The sequence below is a fragment of the Myodes glareolus genome, chromosome 9 (genome assembly GCF_982192425.1).
Source record: "Myodes glareolus chromosome 9, mMyoGla1.1, whole genome shotgun sequence".
Lineage (NCBI taxonomy): Eukaryota > Metazoa > Chordata > Mammalia > Rodentia > Cricetidae > Myodes > Myodes glareolus.
The window spans coordinates 40,368,542-40,383,293 of record NC_142034.1 but is presented as its reverse complement, the minus strand read 5'-3'; the positions used below and the strand labels follow the sequence as shown (position 1 = coordinate 40,383,293).

At 45.7% G+C, this 14,752-nt stretch overlaps 1 protein-coding gene across 2 annotated transcripts in view; it reads right to left on the bottom strand.

Moving 5' to 3' along the window:
* Rffl (ring finger and FYVE like domain containing E3 ubiquitin protein ligase) overlaps positions 1–14,099 on the bottom strand; it is a 67,017-nt gene extending 52,918 nt beyond the window's left edge. Inside the window, exon 1 of one of the 2 annotated variants that reach the window (XM_085695541.2) lies at positions 13,903–14,099. The gene's annotated coding sequence lies outside the window, so the exon portion shown is untranslated. Of the gene's footprint in view, positions 1–13,651; positions 13,771–13,902 lie in introns of those variants that run through there. The other variant, XM_085695544.2, reaches the window with a different exon arrangement.
* Between the last annotated feature and the right edge of the window lie 653 nt (positions 14,100–14,752).

Below are 14,752 nucleotides of genomic sequence, written 5' to 3'. Positions count from 1 at the left end.
AAATGGGTTAATATGATAAAAGTCCTGGCACAGCTGTGTGATCTGTTTTGTCCTGTTCGGTTTTTGTGTTACAGGAAGGACCCCCGTGCCTGGCATGTGCTAGAGAAGTAAAGTGCTCTCCCACGGAGCACTAAGTTGGCACTTCTCATTCAAGTATAACACAGCACAGAGAGGCATAGTTCACACGGCAGAGCAACGCCAGTCTTTTGATCAGTCTTACACAAAAAGTTCTCTCATATTATTAGGCAAGAATAAGCCTTCCAGGCTGACCTCTGAGTTCAAGGCCAGCCTGGTCTACAGAGCATTAGAAGGCAGACAACTTCATTCAGAAAAAGATCATCTTCCACAACAGAGTGGGTAAAATAAACCCTGCTGAACACACCCAGCTTCCCAAGCTCCTGTGGCCAGCATAAGATTCCAATAGGAAGGAGGCTGTTTGAAGAGACAGTTTTATTACATCCGTCACCAAAGGAAATGTTCAAAGTCAAAATCAAGACTTCACAGGGTAGGCAGTAAGACTTTCAAAGTCATCTGTACCCTTATTCATGGGCCCCACCCATCTTTCCTAATGGAAGTTATACTAGCCAAGGCCCACTGTAAGATGGCTCACAACCTGACAGCAGGATAGCCAACCAACTGGTCATTAGCAGGAAAGAAAGACCCAAGGTCAAAGCGGTCCCATAAAACACTCTTCCTCAGGAGGCTAGGGGAAGATCTGCTCTGGAGATGCTGTGAGATGCCACTTGCCAAGAATTACCTGGACACGAGCAATGCCTTTCTCCCCTTTGCAACTTCCACATCTATTCGGGGGGAAAAAACATAGACACTGGAATCAGAAACACAAACTCTCTCCCAAAGTGTTAAGCAATATTTGTACAAAGGCCCCAGCATGGCCAGCAGTCTGGAGAGCTGTGTCAGAAGCCACAGACGCCACATTTTCTGACCAGCTCTGCTTCTGAACAATTGAAACTATTGTCGTGTTCCCTGCAAACATCTAAACAGCTTCATTACTGTTTAATTACCCAAATAATGTTCCAATAGTCTTTCCAGTTCAAAATTTCACACAACTAAACAATCAATCAAACTGGAATGAAAAGTACACATTAAGAGAGCTCTCTACCCAGCCCCAAACAGATACCAATTTGGACATTACAGCCAATACAAATGCCCAGTGCTTCTTCCCACAGTTCTTACAAAGGACAGCTGGAAAGCAAGCAGAAATGAAATGCTCAAACCACACACCTCGAAATTTCATTTTCTATTCTCTGTCTTTCAGTATCTTTGTTGGAGGTCACTTAAACATTACAGGCCAAGAAGTTGGAAATGATAGCACTTTGTCAAAAAAACTGGGTATGTCTCCTGATACAGTTCTACCAAATTACTCTTAAATACATTGAGGGTAATGTCCATTCATCTAATTGTCACACTGTATTTTATAGTTCTAATCTAGGAATTGCCTAGGTGATGGGATAGGCGTCTCATTTGGTATTTGGTTGCTACAGTTACAAGCAGCACTACAGAGAAAGTGATGTTAGACCCACAGCATCAAATTCTTCAGATAGCCTCACAACCACCTAAAACAATGCTATTCAAAGTGTGCACCAGATCTGCCAAGAGAGACAGAAAATCATGTAAACACTTAAGATATTTTCACAGCACTTTGACACCGCTATGACATTCAAGCCCATGATTTTTCTGTTCATTTTTCCTCTTACAACTTGCAAAAATATTGTTTGACGATAGATGAGGGTCAGGGATAGGAGGGAACCATTTACAAAGCTGGTTCTTTGAGCTGGGTGGTGGTGCATGCCTTTAATCCCGGCACTCAGGGAGAGAGGCAGGAGGATCTATGTGAATTCAAGGCCAGCCTAGTCTACAAAGTGAGTTCCAGGACAATCAGGACTGTTTCACAGACAAACGCTTTGGAGGGAAGGGGGGGAATAATAGCTGGTCCTTCACAGTTTAGGACATCGTCAGTTTAGTCTGGGTGTTTTGCCTGCACGTTTGTCTGTACATGTATGTCTGCATGAAATGTCTGCTTGAATGTCATAGCAGAAGAGGGCATCAGATGCTCTGGAACTGGAGTCACACAGGTTTGTGACCTGCCCTTTGAGTGCTGGGAACAAAACCCAGATCCTTCTGCAAGAGCAACAAGCACTGCTAACCTCTGAGCCATCTCTCCAGCCCTATATGTTAACCCTCCCCACCACTAAGTGCCAGCTGGTCACTGCTGTTACCAAGAAACCAAAGAGCCCTTGCTCTCACAACCTCACAGCTTCTGATACAGAGCACAGAAGGTGGGAAGGAAGCATGCTGCGGTAGTATCGGAAAACAGCACCCATCAGGAGACAGGCCTGACTCCAATCCCTTCGTCTTTCTGTGCCTTCACTATCTCCTCTATAAAACAAAGACTTCTGCACTTCTCAACCTTTTTGGTTTTTTGTTTTGAACACTGAGTTCTGTTCTCACTGATATACCTTCTCCAAGTGGGGACTAGAGATTAGCTGTATCAGACAGAATGCTACCCACCTCACTTCCGTGCACTTAACTTCCAGAGGTCTGGGCTAGAAACAAGAACTCTGTTTTAGTGTCTCAATATGCAATCAGAGATCCGCCTGCCTCCACCTCCTGAGTGTGCTGGGATCAAAGTCATGTGCCACCACATGGGGCTGGAATCTGCATTTTAAAAAAGAGTTGATGAAAACTGAAATTTGAAATATAGAAGAACCTCACCAAGCTCTAGGAATAAAAAGGAACAATGTCAGCTCGGGGGTGGTGGCTCACACCTTTAATCCCAGCACTCCAGGAGGAGATCAGGCTGATCACTAAGTTCGAAGCTAGCCTGCATTACAAAGAGAGTTCGAAGCTAGCCTAGGGAAGTTCGAAGGAAGCCAGAGCTACACAATGAAACCCTGTCTCAAAAAAGAAAAAAAAACCAAACAGGGCTGGAGAGATGGCTCAGTGGTTAAGAGCATTGCCTGCTCTTCCAAAGATCCTGAGTTCAATTCCTGGCAACCACATGGTGGCTCACAACCATCTGTAATGAGGTCTGGTGACCTCTTCCGGCCTGCAGACATACACACAGACAGAATATTGTATATATAATAAATAAATAAATTTAAAAAAAAAACAACAAACAAAAAGGCACAATGTGTGCTATCTCCACGAAAGATGTTGCAGTCAGCATATTAAAATGTACACAAAGTATGTTTCATTACTTTCATATTCAAAGTTCGTTAGTAGCAAATTCCAATTCCTACCCCCTTTTCAAAAGTGATGCTTGGTTGGGGAGGTTAAATGCACACCTGTCATTTCAGTGCTTGGGAGTCGAAAGCAGCACAATGAAGAGAGAAGGCCGGCCCTCGTGAGAGCAGCTCAAAAACAACACTTAGTTACAGGCCACAGCGTCAAAACCCGCCTTCTTGACATGATATTCAGAACTCTTTACATTTGTTCTACTTCCTCTCAAACAAAACCAGAAGGGTGTGTGGAGGTGTGTGGGTGTGTGTGTGTACACGCACACATTCATACTGTTGGAACCAAACCCAGGACTTCCCTCCCATGTGCTAAGCAAGTGCTCCGACTCTGAGGCTTTTTTCCTCCTTAAGAAATTTCATTTTACTTATTCAGTGTGAATGTTTTGCCTACATGTATGTATGTGTGCCACATGCACGCCTAGGATGACTGTGAGCCACCATGTAGGCACCGAGAACAGCAAGTGCTTTTAGCTACTGAGCCTTCTCTCCAGTCCCTGGTTTGTTTTTTTTTTTTTTGTTTTGTTTTGTTTTTTTTTAAGTATTTGTTTTTCTAAAAATATTTCACTTTTGATACTGGTTTTGGAAGTCTGAGGCTGTGGTGAAGCCAGGTGTGGTGGTGTAGTACATCTGAAACTAAACACAAGGGAGGTGAACTTGGAGGAAGGCAAATAAGGAGCCACGAGTTCACGGCCATCCCCATCTACAGCAAAACCTGTCTCAACAAAGCACAACAAAATGTGGGGTTGTGGGGAGGAAAAGGAGGGATAGAGAAAAGAGGGGGGAGAGAGGGACAAGAGAAAAGAAAGAAAAATCCTACCAGATGTAGCCAAGGAAATGTGTCTGGTGAAAAGCGCCTGAGAGTGCAGAACTGTGCACTGTGGTAACTGGCTGGTCCACTAGTCCTCACTGTAACGCTGGGAAACACTGAGCTGGGCCTGTCACCTGGAGTGTTCAGTCCAACCATATGACCAATGGTAAACCAAAAGGTAGAAGACCTTTGTCAAGTTCTCTAGGAACTATTCTGCCTCCCCTCTTCCCACCAACTTAGTAAAGGCCTAAACTCTAATACAGATTGCGACAGCTCTCCCATTGGTGCAGAATTAGAGGTGAACAAAGTTTCTCTCTCTTTTTTTTAGTTTTTTCAAGACAGAGTTTGTCTTAGAGTTTCTAATGCTATGAAGAGACACCATGAACAAGGAAACTCTTATAAAGAAAACCATTTAATTGGGGTGGCTCACTTAAAGTTCTGAGGTTTAGTCCATTATCATATGGCAGGGAGCGTGGGTATGCAGGCAGACGCGGTGCTGGAGCAGGAGCTGAGATTTCTTACATTTTGACTCAGAGGCAACAGGAATTGACCTGAGTATCACACTGAGCAAAAGAGCCCTCAATGCTCACCCCTACAATGACACACCTACTTCAACAAGGCCACACCTCCTAATAGTGCCATTCCCTTTGGGGGCATTTTCTTTCAAATCACCACAGGGTTCCTCTGTGTAGCCCTAGCTGTCCTGGAAATAGCTCGGTAGACCAGGCTGGCCTTGAAAGCACAGAGATTCGCCCGGGCCTCTGCCTCCTGAGTGCTCCTGGGATCAAAAGTACACCAAGCTGGCCGTGAAGGTGCAGCCTTTTAATCCCAGCACTCAGGAGGTAGAGGCAGGCGGATCCCTGTGATTTTGAGGCCAACCTGGTCTATAGACTGAGTTCTAGGACAATTTCACAAGAGAAACTCTGTCTCGAAAAACCAAAACCAAAAACAAACAAAAAAAAAGAAGTGTGCACCACCACCTCCCAGCAGATTCTTTCCTGCCCCATTGCATATAATTTTAGCCTCTAATCTTCTCTATTCCAACAAATATACAAAGTGTCCAAACAACGGCTACATATCTGTAAAAATTAGAGAACCATACTTAACTTTAACCATTCCTCCCACAGCTGGACCTCTGCTGGCCCACCTGTCAGAGCACGAGAAGACACTCTCTTTTCCCGGGTTTGAGCATTCACCCAGCGTTTTCAGGTAAAGCTTATGGTTCAGTTTCGTGGTTAAGGGAGGCTACAACCAAACCTAACTGACTCAAGACTTGGGGGAACCTGGAAACCAGCGGAGGGAGGATGAGGCAATGGTTATTTCCAAAGCAGGTTATCTTCGTCTTAGTCACGACTGAGTAAAAAGGGAAGAAAAATAGGGGGTGGAGGACATTTTATGATACTGTATGTTGATTCATGTTGTCACTAGGTCAGTGTGTTCAAGAGATCATCCCAAGCCTGGAAAGTTTCCAAAACAAATGAGGTAACAGGAGAAAGCTGGGTGGGGGAGGGGTGCTCTACTTAGGAAAGGCTCTTTCCTTTCTTTCAAATCTATTAACACAGCCCAGCAAACAAACAATGGTGGGCAGACTACTAATGAACTCTCCAGCTGGCCTGACCTCTGGACACCTGTAGGGAGGCTAGGCAGCAATTCCTTAAGGAGGGAGGCTGTGGGGATGTGTCTGCCCTTGCCAGGGTAGGCAGACGAGTGTGAAGGTTAAACTAGGAGACAACAGAGGTCAGAAGCCGGCTTGACAAAGTTCAGTAACACCCATCCACTGAAAACCAAAAATTCACAGCTACTGAGGTTGTGGCAGGGGAGTCACCTGACCCCACAAGGTGGAGACCAGCCTGGCGGCATCATAAAGCCTAGGCCCCACCCCAACCCCCTCCAAAAATTCCACTGTGCTCATCTGGAAAGGCTGCTGAGACAGCAGGAAAGCTGCACTGTCCACGTTACATGGGAGGACAATGGAGAAATTACCAGACCAAGGTCACTTTTCACTTAAAATGAATGTAAATAAAGGTTGGCGCCTTAGCACAGATAAACACCCGTGTAGGTCATAGCCACGATAGCAGCCTGGTGAGGTTCTCCCCACGAGCCCCGTAGGAAATTAAGTGAGGATTAGAATAATTAAATGTAAAGCCTCCTTGAGAGCAAGCTCAGTTGCCAACCGTCAAAGCCATTTCTGTGAAACATACAGGAAAATTATGAAAGGATTTACCGGGCTTCACAGCCTTCCCACGTCCACATCAACTTTACAAGTGCTATGATCTAAAAGGAACAGGCCGGCCCTTCGGGGAGAGAATTAAATACCACGGCTTATCAGAGAGAACCACTCCCGTCTTCAGGCCCTGCGACAGTCCTGTGCTCATGTAACTGTGATATACTTAAGAGTTTCCAAAAATTACACACATTTCCTCAAAAGAGATGTAGGAAAAAATATAATCACAGGGTAAAAGGCCAAACACTGTCTCTGCTGAATGCTTAAATAGCCAATTATGTGTCTTAATACATTAATTCTATACAGAGAAGGAGACTATTACAGGCAAGTTGAATAAGACATCTTAAAAAATGTACCCTGGGGCCTAAGTCCATTCAACTGACAGTAAAATCACCCTCAAAAAAGCAGTTTTATGCAACATCTAGTATTTTAATTTTCCGGCTGCCAACAGGAACATATAAAGGAGCAGAAATTAAACTAATTATGTCAGCGCTCAGTGAACAAAACTTTAATTGTATTACACACTAGACATCTACTGAACAATACAAAGGCCCTTAAGGGTAGGGACTTCTGCAGAATATAAATGATTCCCAGTCAATATGACAGAAATTAGTCTGTTTAGGCAGTGAACAGATTCATAGGTTACATGCAGAAGTTCGGCTGATATGATAATCCAACATAAAAATAAATACATAGTGTAAGGGGGGAAGCCTACAATGATTCTAAATCACCCCACGATTTCCATATGCTGTATCATTAGTAAGCCCTTGGAGCCCGCATTGTACTAATCAGTTTCCTTAACACCCTACCCACAGAAGAGCCTATTCATTTAGCCGGGAGACAGGTGTTAGCAAACCAGCAACCTCTTTCTGCCTCCAGTGCCAGGAGCCCAGCCTGTAATCATCACGGCATGATCAGCAAGTTGAAAGGAAGGGCAGCCTGGAAGAGGGAAGAGCAGAGCAGGAAGGGAAAAAGACCCAGAGAAAGGGAAACATGGCAACAAATGAATGCCAGGCACTGCTGAACAGGGCCACCCTCAAAGCCTGCTAGCCTAATTTGAGTTTCTGGGCTACTGTCCAAGTATACCAAGCAGAATTTGGATAATGTTATTAATTTATTACTGCAGGTAGTAATTCTGGGCACATGCCAACACTCAGGTATTTCTGAAAATTTTCTAAAGCATTGGTAATTGTCCCGTGGCTTCATTTCTCTCTCTCTCTCTCTCTCTTTTGGTTTTTCAAGACAGGATCTCTCTGGGTAGCCTTGGCTGTCCTTGAACTCACAGAGAGCTGCCTGCCTCAGCCTTGCAAGTGTTGAGATTAAAGGTGTGCGCCACCTCTGCCCAACTATTCTCTGGTTCTTTAGTCCTGCTCCTCTGTATACTTTCTAGTACAACTAACTGGGTAATCATTCCTAGAAAGATGTAAGAAGCAGGCTGGGTTTTAGTAGATACCTTAGATAGGCATGATGCGCTTTTGTGGTAACAGCTACGGGGAGAGGCTGAGGCAAGTTCAAAGATAGCCTGGACAACTACCTCAAACTGATTGATAACTGGTTTCTTTTTTTGGTTTTTTTTCTTAATATTTATTTATTTATGTATACAATATTCTGTCTGTGTGTATGTCTGCAGGCCAGAAGAGGGCACCAGACCTCATTCCAGATGGTTGTGAGCCACCATGTGGTTGCCGGGAATTGAACTCAGGACCTTTGGAAGAGCAGGCAATGCTCTTAACCACTGAGCCATCTCTCCAGCCCTTGATAACTGTTTTAGTTAGGGTTACTATTGCTGTCAGGAAAGTCATCACCAGAAGCAACTTGGGGAGAAAAAGGGGATTTATTTCACTCAAGCTCCATTTAACCATTCATCAAAGCAGCGAGGATAGGAATTCAAGCTGGGCAGGAAACTGGAGGCAGGAACAGATGTAGAGGCCATGGAGGAGTGCTGCTTACTGGCTTGCTCAGCCTGTTTTCTGCGAGAATCCAGGACCACCAGCCCAAAAGCAGCCCCACCCACAAAGGACTGGGCTCTCCATGTGAATCACTAATAAAGAAAATGCCCTACAGGTACGCTGACAGCCTGATCTTAAGGAAACATTTTCTCAATTGAGGCTCAGGGGTGTGGAGCTGACATAAAACTAGCCAGTACAATGACTGATGATGGCAGTTCAGCAGTTAAGAGCACTTGCTGCTCTTACAGAGGACCCAAGTTTGGTTCCCAGCACTCACAAGGTGGCTTACAGCCATCCGTAAGTCCAGATCCAGGAGATCCCACACCTTCTTCTGACCTCCAGGAGCACCAGACAAGCACAAGGTGCACAGATAAACATGCAGGCAAAATACTCATCAATAAAATAATATAAGTAAGTAAATCTAAAATGTATATACAAGTAAATAAGTAAAAAAAGGGTTAGAGATGAAACTCAGTGGAACAGCACTTGCCTGCATGTTTGAGGCCTTAGGTTGAAGTTCCAGGTACTCCGGGTACCCCTTGGAAGGCAGAGGTAAAAGGACTGAAGTCTAGGTCAACCTGGGTTAAGCAGTGAGACTCTTGTCTGTCTGTCTGTCTGTCTGTCTCTCTCTCTCTCACACACACAGAGTAATTGGAAAGCCAAGCACAGTGTAATCCCAGCACTTATGAGGAAAGCCAGGGCATGAAGGATCAAGAATTAGACACCAGGCAAGGTGTGGTGGTGCATGCCTTTAATCTTAGCACTAAGGAGAGAGCTGCAAATGGAACTCTGAGACCTAGCCTGGTTCACACAGCAAATTCTATGCTGGGCCAGGGCTGCAGTGACTTTCCCAAAGAAAAACAAAAGTCATCCTGGTCTATGTAGCAAAACCTTATGGCCTACACTTTAAAACCATCGTTTCAAACCCAAAGGCTCTCCAAATGCTTCTGGCACATAGCTTAGTGTGGGTACCACTGCTGTATTCCATTGATATGAACACATGTATTTATGACATAAACCCATATTAAGTATATACAATAAGATCATTTTATCATCTGCACATCAAGTCCTATGAAATTTTGAAACTGGGGTTCAGGTCTTTGTTTTCTTAACATTTTAACAACTTAAATGGAATACAATGAATTCTCAAGGAACGGCTGCCTTCTGAGTTCTTCTTACAATGAACATGCTGTAAGGTTGAACGCTGCACTGAACATCACATGACTTTCCTTTGATGACTCAGGATCTCCCAATGTCCCCGGGTCAACACTCACCACTATGAACTAGTCACTGTACTGGCAGAACCAAAAACAGCAAAAAATACATATAAAAAAGATATATTTTTAAGAAAGTAGATTAATCCAATGAGATAAAACTAAAGGAACATTTAAATGAGCTGCTTCAATATACAAAGAGAAAAAATATATACAAAGAGCATATTTTCTTTTAATCTTCCTGTGCATATTTTCTATCTTTTAATCCATATCACAATCCTACCAGATATATTCATCTTGTAGATTAAGAAAAAAAGCTCACAGAGGTTCAGTAATTTACTTAAACTCACGAACCATGAAGTGAGGAGCTGGGTTTCAAAACTAGGTTTGTCTACCTCTTAAACTCAAGTTTAATTCCTTACTATATCTCATGCCTAATTCTGTTTTACTCAGATCCTTCTGGACTTGAGCAACTTTTCTTCTTTCCCTGAACTCAGCCAAGACCCTATGATTAAAGTTTACTGATGATTTACTAAGCATCCATTAATTTCAATAAGGGCTTCAGCCATGAGAAACAAAATAACCAGCACGTTGGTTTTATTTTAAAATCTTACAGAAAAAATCCCCAGGCATCTCTCCCACCCCACACTGATCATAACTACATTCCACCACCTAGTCAAACCTCCAGCTGCTTCCACATGATCCTCATTTGTCCACTCGGGATGAAGAAAGCCACGTTCACCAGAACCCTCCCTCGTGACTCCCAGCAGATAATATAGTAGAGGGGCCTTGCTGTAGAGCAATGAATATACAAGTCATAAAAGCTTTTTATCTGTCACAACTAGGAGATGGGCTATTCTAGCAAACCAAACATCCTGGAAAACATCACGATGCTATCAGAGAGACTGCAGATTTAGAAAGAATTCAGTGCACCCCACTTCAATGTTTAAAATGGTAAGCCAGGCAGGGGGGTGCGGACACCTTTAATTCCAGCATTCAGGAGGCAGAAGTAGGCGGATCTCTGTGAGTTCGAGGACAGCCGGTCTACAGAGCGAGTTGCAGGATAGCAGAACAACACAGAGAAACCCTGTCTTGGGGGGCGGGGAGGAGTTAAGAAACCAGAAGTGAATCCAATTTTCAAAGTTCCAAAGGACTTGATGTACAGTTCTTATGTTTCTATGACACGTATGTTCGTATCAATGCAATACAACAGCGGTTCCCAAACTAGACTGCACCTCAGAGGCAGCTGGAGAGCCTTTTGGAAATCAGATGGTTTCAAAATGTAGGTCACCATCCGATGAATCAAAAGGTGGGGCCCTGAGATCAGCATCTTCCAAGAAAGCCTGGGTTACAGACCGAACCTCTCAAGGAGTGGCTGACTTCTGGAAACTCCTTACAATAAAACAAGGTTGAAAGCTACTCTGAATCTAATAAGATCTTCCTTTGATGGCTCAGGAGACTTCAACGCTTGGGGGTCAATACCGACTAGTCACTGTATGGCAAAATCAGAAACTGAGGGAAAGTTTAACACAGATTTCCTAAAGGCAGAAAGCAGTAGCGTTTGTTTTACCATCAGATTCAAAGAGCTGAGTTTCTCCCAGAAAAAAAAATGCGCATTTTATGCTTGCTTTGTAAAGGGGAAATGTTTTTAAAACATGTAGGACTCTGAACCAACTGCTTAGCTCCACTTCAGATGTAAACAGGCTCCAAAAATGTAGAATATTCCAGTCTGAGTAAAAGCAAAGGAAGAACTTCATGACCATCTTGAGGAAGAGAAACGATAATGGGTTTAGACTAAGATCAGCTTAACAGAATTAGTTGTGACCAACTGTCCAGAGTCCAGCAACTGTTAAGTCCTGGGGACAGGGAGGGCTAAGGACGATAAACACAAGAGGTCAATTACTACCTATTTGAGATGACCTGCATGTGAGTCTCAGAGCCTAATTGGTTCTAGGATTTTAAAATTGCATGGCTAAACCGAGAAAGTAACCCAAACATTTCCCTATTAAAGAACGGGAGTCTGTGTCTGCATGTGAAAAGATCACCTTACAATCGCCAAAATCATTCTTAAACAGATGCCAGGTGTAACCAAGGAGTTATAATTGTAGTTCCTTGGTACACCATGTTTACTATGTGCAAGGCCCTTAATTCCCACCCCTCTCACACTCACTCTCTCTCTCACACACGCACACACACTGCTAATAACCAGCAACCATCACCAAATAAGTCATCAACTTCAAAAACAAAACAAAGCAGCCCCTCCCTGGAGACTTGACTAGCAGCAATCTGAACCATCCATCCGACTCCAACTCTAGACCAGAGAGACAAGGCGCCAAGGTGTAGTAGTTAATCTCTCTCTTTCCTCCCCAAACACAAATGCATCACCAGCACATGTTTGGTGTCAAAGTCCCTCATCTGCCATTAAAATAACAGCCGTATTAAAGATTCTACGATGCGAATAAAAAGCAGTGTACTTAGCTCCCTCCCCAACATTCCTTACGTTTATGTAGACTGTGGCAGAAAGTCGCAGGTAGGGCCCACAGAGCCAGGTGTGGCTGCCTTAAACTTCACAAGGCTCGTGTACTGGGAAAAGAAGCCATCTTTTTGTTAATGTTGCTATTTATTCAACTAGTCGATGAAAATTCCTTTAAGAGGCATTTCAATTACATGGTACTAAATAAAATACTCAGGTCAGCTGGCTTGGTGAACAGAGAGTTTGAAAACAGGTAAGCTTTCTGAGAACCAGCTTTCTCTTTTTTGTTATTAGTTTAGCAGCTGGTTAAACTGGTCAATTTAGTGGATGGATTTACAACCCTGGATCCCAATGTAAACAATCAGGGTAACAGCTGATCAATATGACAAGTTTTAATGAACTGGACTTTGCAATTAAACAAACATTAAAGCGAGTGTGTCCTCTATTACACCGGCACCTTCGAACACCAAGTTATTAGTTAGACCTGCCACATCAATCTGCTACTGTCCTCCACAACACCCAACTGTTCTCAAAGACAACACTACCTGTAAAGAGTGGGGTGGGGGTGGTGCATGCTTTTTATCTCAGCACTCAGGAGACAGAACCAGGCAGATCTCTGTGGGTCTGAGGCCAACCTGGTCTACAGAGCCGGGTCCCGAAATAGCCAATGATACTCAGAGAAATTCTGCCCCAAAGCAAATAAACAAGCAAACAAACCTGTAAATAAATAAACCACACTGTTGAACTGTACTCTGGAGTTCAGAATTAGCAAATATACAAAAAGTTTCAGAAATACTTGCCACCATCTATTTCTTGAATGAGAAAGAATGTGGGGGAGGGGAGACAGAAGGATAAATACGTTGCCAGAAAGGAAATATCATAGCCAACTTCAGTCCTAGAATTCTACAAACTCGGCCCAGGACCAAGTTCCCTCCCATTCCTAGAAAAATGCCACAATACTCGAACAGCCTTGTTATATATCAGTACACTGGACTGTCACGGCAAGAATCACAAAGCTCTCAAAAGAGGGGACGGGGAAGTCTCTAGGTTCTCCAAATTACCAGCCAAAACACGCATTAGGAGCTTACTGCTTTCTTAGAAGGCCACACGCACCCCGGGGTGTTTGCCCATGGCCTTTAACCAGGCTACAGAGGGCAAGTTGTGGGTAAAGTCCCACTTCCGAGCTAAAAATAATCTTCCTCCGCGTGGACTGAGAGAACGTGGTACTCTTCCTTGATTACACAACCAGCACCCCCCCACACACACACACTCACACCCCCAAAATGACAGCCTAACAAAAAGGAAAGAAAAAAGCTGTTGTTTTGTCTGTTCTGCCAGTCTCGAATCAAGCTCTGAGAAGACAGATGCCAGGAAAAGCTGCGGGCTCCCCTGGTCTCCCCAGACTTCCCCATGCCCGGTCAAATGTCTCCTGGGCAGCCGGCTGGCGAGGGGCCCCACTTCCCTCCGAGTCTGAGCCAGGGCCACACAGTGGCGACCTCACACACCTCGGGAACAGAGGTCTACTCCCAAGGGGCAGACAGCCGACCCTGGCAGGGAGGAGGGGAGAGCAGCAGCCCCAGACTTCCCATCTAACCTCCAAACTCCGAACCTCCAGGGTCCTCCCGTAGGCAGGGAGCCAGTGACGCCGAAGCTCTGCCTCGGTTTTCTCTGTCCTACAAAATTTCATCCTCCCCCCACTGCCCCCCGCCCCAGGAGCCAGCAGGACCTGCCGGGTTCTTACGACACTTGGGCACAAGTTGAGGACACACGTCCCGGGGTTACGGCGCACACAGGCGAAAAGCTTTGCGGCACTTTCAATGGGACAGGTGTAGGGTGACCTGGCGGCGGAGAGTTCCTGAGACCGAGGGCACTGCAGACGGCCGGGGCGCAGCTGCAGCTGCAGCTCCACACCCCCGGGAGCACAGCCTGGGGCGCCCTGTCCTCCGGCCCGACCCGCCGCGGCCACCGCCTCCTCACCTGCCGCGGACGCTGCCCGGCCGCACCTGGGGGAACCGAGGCCGCTTGGCTCTCGACCGGCCCCTTAGGCAGCGCAGCTACGGGGTCGCCCACCACCGCCGTCACCGCCACAACTCCCCGGCAGAGGGGCGCCCGGGTGCGCGCACCACATCCTCACGAGCGGCCCCAGGAAGTTCACCCCCACCGCCCCAGTCTCCCGCGGCTCGGCGTGGGCCCCGCCCGCCCCGCGTGCGGCCCCGCCCGCCCCACGTGCGGTCCTGCCCCCGCGGGAGCGCGCCCCGCTCCGCCGCGCCCGCGCCACCATAGAGAGGAGTCGGGCGCGCGGCGGTCTAGGGCGCAGCTTCCGCGAGCGCCCCCTGGCGGAATCCGACCTCGGCCTGCAAGAGCCTGGACAGAAGCCCAGTTAGGTGTGGGGTCCAGAGTTCGAGTCCTGGCTAAATCAATCCCGTGCGTGGTGACCTTGAGCGAGTCTCTGAACATCATCAACAGCTTGCTTTATAGTAAAGTTTGAATGTTGAACCCTTGATTTCATGTTTAATTGTACCCGACAGACGACAGTTTTCCAGTTCACAGTGCAAGAAACCCAGACTCACCCAATGTATTAACTCACGTGGAGGTATTAAAAGGCAAGACTGTGAAGCATCATAAACTTTGCGTTCCTACTAGGATCAGCTACTTTTACAGTAGGAAGGCGAAAACACAGGTTGCAGTGCAATGAAAATGATTGCCAAGAACCACCCAGCCATCATTCATCAGTTGTGTACCTTTTGGCAGTAACCTTTCTGAAGTCTTCCCCATCCCAGAAAAGCAGGTTGGGCCTGCCTGCGGATTAAATGAGCTGATGCACAAA